An 8,129-nucleotide genomic window follows, 5' to 3' on the forward strand; every position below is an offset into this window, starting at 1 on the left:
ATCGACCTCCCGGGGGTGGTTCGATGGCTGGCAGTACGGATCCCTCGCCGTGGGGGGGACCCCCGGGGAGGAGATCGGCTCTGCAGTTTTACCTGTCTGGTGAAGATGTAGCACAACACACCATCGAATGAGAGTGCTTGGGCTGATGATTATCCTCGACATTGGGTCTCGCCGCAATGTCGAGTTGCCGAACACCGTCGTGCAGAGGGTGAGAGCGGCTGTGATAATACCCAGACGATATGTGGCACAAAGCACCGTCGATTGAGAGTGCTTAGGCTGCTGATTATCCTCGACATTGGGTCTCGTCGTGACGCAACGTCGAGTTGCCGAACACCGTCGTGTAGAGGGTGAGAGCGGCTGATATAAACGCCCAGAGAGGGAGAAAAACTTTAGAAAGGTATTCTCGAACTCCCTGGGGTCTTCCCATGAGGGCCGCATTGGCTTTCGCCGCGGCTGCTGATGGGGTGGTGGTCTCCTCTTCGATGTCTCGAAGAGGACCAGGGCTGCTGGGAAGCAGACGGTGCACGGGATCTCGGCAGCCAGAGGGCGGTCGAGTCGCGGCTGGGGAGGACATACGTGATATCCTCTATCTGCTCCCTAACTGTCGAACCCGACATATCACCAAACAGCCCCCCCTTGCGAGATGGGTGCATCGAGAAAGCGGACTTTCTCAGAGTTACTCACCTGTGCAAGGTTCAGCCAGAGGTGTCTCTCCTGGACCATAAGTGTGGACATCGCCCGACCCAGGGCCCGCGCGATCACCTTGTTCGCCCGAGAGCGAGGTCGGTGAAGCGCGGAGTTCCTGCATAAGCGCTGGGTCGGTCTTACCCTCGTGGAGCTCTCTCCGCGCATTGGCCTGCAGGAAGGCCATAGCTGGAGAGAGGGGACAGCTTGGCCCGCAGCAGAGTAAGCTCTCGACACCTCAGATGCCGAAAAGCCTACTGCTTTGGACGGGAGTCTAGGTCGAGCCCCGGGGGACATCGACGTATCCTCTAGTGCCCCACCATCGAGGGAAGAAAGGGTGATGGAACTAGTTGACGTGTACGCGCCGAAGGGGGCGTTCCAGGTCGTACTAGGTTCCTCATGCACTTCCGGGGGAACACGGCACTGAGGGCGAGTGCGGCTTGGAGCCGCTCTCAAGCCCGAAGACCGTGTATCCAGCCGCGAGCGTTGGGAGAGGCAGTGCGGGCACCGCAACCCAAAGCCGGCGGCCCGGGAAAGCATGGCTGACATTTCGACATCCGCTTCTTCCTGATCTCGACCCCCCGAGGGAGGGAGCTTCAAGGAATTGTCGGAGTCTGATGCCAGTAAGTCACCCTCCGATGCTGCAACAGACACCTCATCATCACGTACCGTGTCCGATACGTAATTGAGGAATAAGACGGCGGACCGTCTTATGGGGAAGGTCAGACGAGCAAAGCGAGGTGCGAACGGTCCGCGAGCCAGTGGCTGACGGATTAGCGCTCACAGTAATCCTCATATCACCCTCGCTGCTCGCCGTAGCGGGCGGCAGGGCCGTAGTCCTGCCGTCACGGAACGGGAAGCAGACAAGGTGGTGGCTGAGTCCCGTGGGAACACAACCACCCGTGAGCAACGTCTGAATCGTCAGCCGCCCGCAGTGCGGGCAGGACGTATCCACAATATCTGCCCCAGCGTACTGGAAGCAGAATCGTGTCCGTCCCCCTCCTCGATGAGTGTGTTGCACCCAAGAGAACAGCGGGACATGCCACGCTGGAGAAATTTGCTCTTTTAGAGAAAAAACTCGAACACTTCTGGAACCGCCGAGACGCCCAGGGGAAGTCGCTGCAGGAAGGGACAGTCCGCTGCACCACGTCGTAGAGCCGGCAGTCTTGTAGCGAAGTCTGTTGATCACGAGCGAAGGCTCCGAAGAACAAAAGGTGAATGAATGAGGCAGCCGTCTCCCTTTTATACCCGGATATCCGGGGGCGGAGTCCGGCATGCAAATTTCATTCGCCAATTTTCATTGCCTTTTCTAGAGAAGTCGGAAGCGATTGGTTCTCAAGGACGAACCCCATCTGTCGGTTCGACACAACGTCGAGAGACCGACAGAAAGGGAACTGTGTCCAGTGTGGAAATGATTATGGCGGTTGAAATATGCCAAACCGAAGCCTAACGAGGAGAAGGAGAAGGAGCAGCCTACCCTCGTCGCGGTCAGTCCGTGTGGAGTTATTAATGGATTTGATAGGGAATGCAGACGATAGACTGGCGGCGACGTCACGGCGACGTCATGGTAGGAACGTCTACTGGCGGCGACGTTACGACGGCGTATATAAAATTTTTATTGAAAATACACGTGTACTAACTACGTCTGAACAGGTACGTCGTCTCACAAGACGCCTGATAAACACGTCGTCTCCAGTTAGCTACGTGTGTAGAGAGAAAGTAGCATGATCCTTCTAGCAACAGAACGCGAGTACAAGACGGACAACAATCAATCAATCAATCAAATGTGAGTACTGAATGTGAATTATGTTGTATTTATTTAAAGTTGTACAATTATTATGATAGCAAAGTTAAATTAGCTTGTGAGAGTTGCTAACTATAAAGGCTCAAACAACAATCATGTATAAGAACAAACTGCTAGTGTTTTTGTCTGTAATCATTGAATGTGTTGTAAACTGTACTGTAATTGTTAAATATCTGGATTTCCTCAAGGCAGTGTTACATAGTACACAACACAATAGCTGAGTTTCTGTGCTGTGCTTGTTTGTGTTGCATAGCCATGTAATGTATTCCATAAATTAGATAAATATTAGAAATATTGGGTTTGGTAGTGTTCACAAAAAAATATGAAATTAGCTATTTTATTTATCACGAAGCCTAAAATCACATGTGTGGGCGTCATCGAAGTATTGTATAACAAGGCTCAAAATATATTAGGTTACAAGAACAAAGGCATACAGGTATAAGGTAATAACATGAAGAGAAGCTAATGATCACTGATTATTGTTGTCTGGTGTAATTATCCCTTCAGGTAAAAGTACAAAAGCAATAGAATTAAAACACCTGAAATATCAAGACTAAAAGTTAATGTGACAAATAAATTAAAACATAGTTACTTTGAGTAGAATACAAAAGTGTATTTTGTATTCTGTAATTTTCTAGATTTGTATGTAAATGAATTTGTGTTGTATCTCTCATACAATTCTTAGAGTCCAAGAGTCATGTTTCTGTCTGGAATAGTGAAGAATATGGAGTCTGTTGTAGGGCAGACAGTTGTATCTACTACTGTACTATACAGCTAATGTCATGAGCACTTTCAGACAAAGCAATGCTGTATAGTTTCATCCTGTTTTGCAGATATTGCAGTAATAGGCCGGGTGACAGACAAGCCCGTATCAAACAGGGTAAAAAGAGCACATTCAAGTGATGATATTTCAAAGCAAAATATTCAACAATAAATTATTACAACTGGAAAAAGACACAAGAAAGTAGAAAAACAATGACATCTTGTTTATTATAAGGAAACCAACAATCAAATATTTAAAAAGTACATATAAGCATTGTACAATAAGTCTAAAAATATACTGTATGTTATGTCCCACACTGAGGCAGACAGGTTACCGCTTTACATCAACTTTTAGACATTTAACAGACACTTTTATTTCAAGCGACCTACAGAGAGATTCGGAAACAAGAAAGTAATTACATAATTACAATCTAGAAATATATATTCTTAAATGTGCCATTGTTACTCTTGATATTAATGTACACTCACTGATGTGAATACTCTGATTCAAGTCACTAATGCTCGCCTACAGAACTGTCATGTGTATCAGAACTACACATCTATCAGTATATGACCTACATACTGTATATGATGGTGCGTGACGTCAGGGTTAACAAGCCGGTGGCGGCGACGTCCTTATCCACGACGTGTGTGTCACGCATCTGTTGTGACGACGTCCTTATCCACAACGTTAGTCACGCGTCTGTTGTGACGACGTAGACTCCGTTCACGTAAAAGTACACGACAGTCTCCTTCGGTAGGTAATCCGTGGCACATTTCAACCGTCATACCCACATCCTCTTATTACTGTGCGTTCATACCGCAGCAATCGCATACTTCCATACTATATAGTAGGCGAACGAATAGTATGTCTGAAACCTCGGGCTTCATAAAACAGTAGGCGAGAATTTCCCGGCTGGTGCACTTTCTCGCGAGATTTGGACGTGCGTATACTACTGTTGCGTCCGAATACGCCTACTTACCTACTATATAGTATGTGAAAACAGAGTAGTATGTCCGAATCCTCAGTATTCATAAAAGAGTAGGTGAGAAATTCCCGGATGGCTTACTGGTTACGCCCACATTCTGAAGCACCCAGCGACAGATACTTGGGATTCTTATCTGGCCCATGAGCCTACGCAGGATAAGTTCATACAGGAGCATAGCGGAGAACTGCGAGGCAGGTGTTTTCAAAAGTGAGTATAGCCAACAACGTGTTTCTTTGCGTTGCAGTCGCGTTTGTTAAAGTGCTTTAGCGTAAAGTTAACCTGTAAGATGCTACATAGTAAAGTATATTTGTGATTTTGCTGTGAAAATGCAGTGTTTTAATATGTCTAGCTTAAAGGTGCGTTCCACGCACACACGCGTCTTCGAAGTAGACTTAACGTGACATATATTAAACCATACGCGTGTTAAAAAGGCTCTTTAATGTCTGTGTAACATGTGACCTGTCATTTTCTCGAAGTATTGCAAATGAGCACATCACAACATGAAATACACAACACAGTAATGTAGCTTACGTCTGTTATATGTGGTACAAAGCATTGTTCACTGCTTGCATAGATACATATAAGTAATGTAACTAAACATAATGTATATATTTTATTTCTCCATTAGTACTGTTGATGAATTCAGGAAAATTTGAGTTGGATAAACAGCGAGTTAACACATGTGCAACTACCTCCACATTTACATGCAGTATTGAGCACAGATCACAGAGGTCACTTGAATCTTGTTTGACCGTTACAGGGTCAGATGAGAACACTCGTTAACATCACGAAGGTGGCGACGGTGGTCCGCTGAGAGATGGCAGTAGGGTGTGGGGTTACACGCCTGTAGATACAGGATCATTTGTAACAACAATAAATTGAAATAAAGCTTTGATTTATGTGATGTTTACTTGTATATGTATTAATAATTATTAAATTCATTTATTTTCTTGCATCAAATTTACGTATTTTTTATTCATGTTTATTCTATAGTTTTCTGTACATAAAACATATTACATTACTTCATGCATTATGCCATTGCTTCACTGAAAACGTATGCATTCACATTTTTGAAGTCTGTATTAATGCTTAGATGGCATTTGGAAATACAATTACATTTAGTAGCCTATTTTAATACAATACATCATTTTCAGGAAAAAAATAAGTATTGGTCAGCACTTATCAATAATATTGTGCACAAGTGTAGGTGTGGGCTAGCAATGCATTTCTAGGGTACATTTAATTTATAAGCAATAATACTTATATTCCTTGACAATAAAATCAGCAGTGCTCGCCTAAGGCGAGATCGTCCAGCAGGTGCCCGACGTCTCCTTTGTGAAGGCATTACAAACATGTTGCACATGCTGGAAAACTCATGGAAGCTAAAGTTAGCATTAATGATGTTAATGCACCCGTCTCCCATAATTTCAGTTGTTGCGCTTGTTATTACGTCACATGTTTAATCTCTGGCCATGTACACTCCAGTACAGGAGGTGGCGGACATGCACCACAAAAGTAATTTGCTCCCCGCCATTAAAAAGGAAAAGAAGATCATCAACATGGCGGACAACGGCCGATCGCATTCATACTACACCCATTCAGGGACAACAGTACGTACCTACTGAAATTGAGTACCTTCACATGGAGTATGCGATTTCAGACTCAGCCAGAGTCTTGGGCGTGCTGACGCTCTGACGTAGATCGAAATCTTATCTTGTATTTAAAGGGGCGCAAGCAAACAAGCTTGTTGATCTTGTGCAGACTGACCACAAGAAATTGATCGGTGGAAAGAACTTTATTGTAGTTACACGTTTGCTAACGAAATAAACCGATTAAAAGCCATTTGTGTGATGTGGCTTTTGTGTTCATGGTTAAGTGCTAGTCTAATTTCAACATTATAGGAGACATTTACTAGCCTTGGTCTTTAATTAACATTAATTTGTAAACAGCAACCTACATTACAAACTCTCCTGGTCGAAGTGTAACGTTAGCTTTAATGCAGTTGGTCAAAGCGGAAATATTCTGCAGCAGTAACACTGTTTTGCGTGCTCTGGCGCGAAAGTTAGCATGAAATTCCCGCTTATTTACAGAAAATGTATAACGTTAATGCACATCATCAGCAACTCACCAGGAACACAAACAATCTCAGACACCTTGGTCCACGCATCATTTTTTTATTTATGTCCCTGTAGGCAAACAGAGACGCGTCGTATAGGATTGGGAAACCCGCCACAGCAATTATCAACTTCTCCTCCGTTTTGCTTGGGAACTAATGTGGTCGGAACCAAAGTTTAAAGGGCTGCTTTCTCTGGAATCATCTCAAGAGATGGACTTCTACGTTCCGATTGGTTGCCGCCGGACCGCGTCATAGCTCATTAACATAAAGTTGACTTGATTTCAACTCTCCTTGACGCCCTCAACAGCCAAGACGCGCCGCGCCGCGCCGCCGGCTCACATTGAAAATTAATGACTTCCGGCCACTTTGACGCTCTCGACGGCGGCGCGGTGTTGCCAACTTGGCGACTTTGTCGCTAGATGTATAGCGACTTTTCAGACCCCTTTAAGCCGAGCTGACACTACGGGACTGTGAGACAACTTGAATTGCTATGGCGCTTACACTACACAACAAAGTTCCTTCTCATCTGTCGTCGTCTTGTCATAGCAGCGCGCACTACACAACACACCGCCGACGAGGTGCACACATATGGAAGGCCATTAAGGCCAAAACGTGTGAAACTAACATGTTAACACGCAATTACGCCTTAACGCGCAATTACGTGTTAACACGTACTAGGCGTTAACACGCAATTACGTGTTAACACGTTAGTTTCACACGTTTTGGCCTTAATGGCCTTCCATACACACACCACAAAACATTCGGTGAAGAGGCGGTCCCGACCATCAGCGAAAATATGTTTAATTTCATCTTCTTTCCTCCGTTTATAATGTAATGTACAGTAATATTAGTATCACTCAGCTCAAGTGTCAGCCTGTAACAGCCTGTTTCATGACGGAGAAACACCTCACGTTTAGCCCGTCAGCCGCTTCAAACATGCGAGTGCTGAAATGAAGATTTACAGTGGTTTATTTGCCCTGACTAAGTTCATGTAACATCTTAACAACAATCCTTGTTGATTTTAGACCGTAGTTGTCGCTCAAACGTTTTTTAATCATATAAAGGTGTTTATCCTTGAATGGTGCACTGTAAAAAATGCTTTCCTACTTAGACTTTTTGTCTTGTTTTCTATTCCAAATATCTGAAAATTCTTAAATCAAGAAGCATTTTCTAGCCAAGTAAAAATTATTGTCTTGTTTTCAGGAAAAAAAGTCACAATTAAGTGAGTTTTACCTTAAAACAAGCAAAATAATCTGCCAATGGGGTAAGCAAAATAATCTTAAACAAGATTTTGACGTTTGGCTTATTTTTTTCTGAAAAAAAAGATTTGATTTAAGAATTATTAAATATTTGGGCTGGAAATAAGACCAAAATGTAAGAAAAGCATTTTTTGCATCGTTACATTTTCTCCCTATAAACTAGTTTGACTTGCCTTTGCGTGTGAAATGTGCTATGTGAAATGAATTAACTTGCCTTTACCTACGTTGGCATTTAACTAGCGGGGCGGGGTTTAGTTTGTCACTTTTCACCCCTGACGAGTTTGCACCCCTGTTAAGAGAACACTGGTTATATGCTACAACCGATTGTGGATAACTAAGAGGCATCTGTAAACAAATTGTTTTTTTCAGTGTTTTCATGACTAAAGGCTGAATGTTACGATTATATGCATCACAGATTGTGGGTAACCAGAGGTATCTGCACAATTGATCATTCTCCAGTGTGTTTATGGTTTCCTGTCGTATGTTCTGATCCTGTTGTGTAGTGGATTGTAGGG

This window comes from Triplophysa rosa, linkage group LG5 (assembly GCF_024868665.1).
Source record: "Triplophysa rosa linkage group LG5, Trosa_1v2, whole genome shotgun sequence".
Lineage (NCBI taxonomy): Eukaryota > Metazoa > Chordata > Actinopteri > Cypriniformes > Nemacheilidae > Triplophysa > Triplophysa rosa.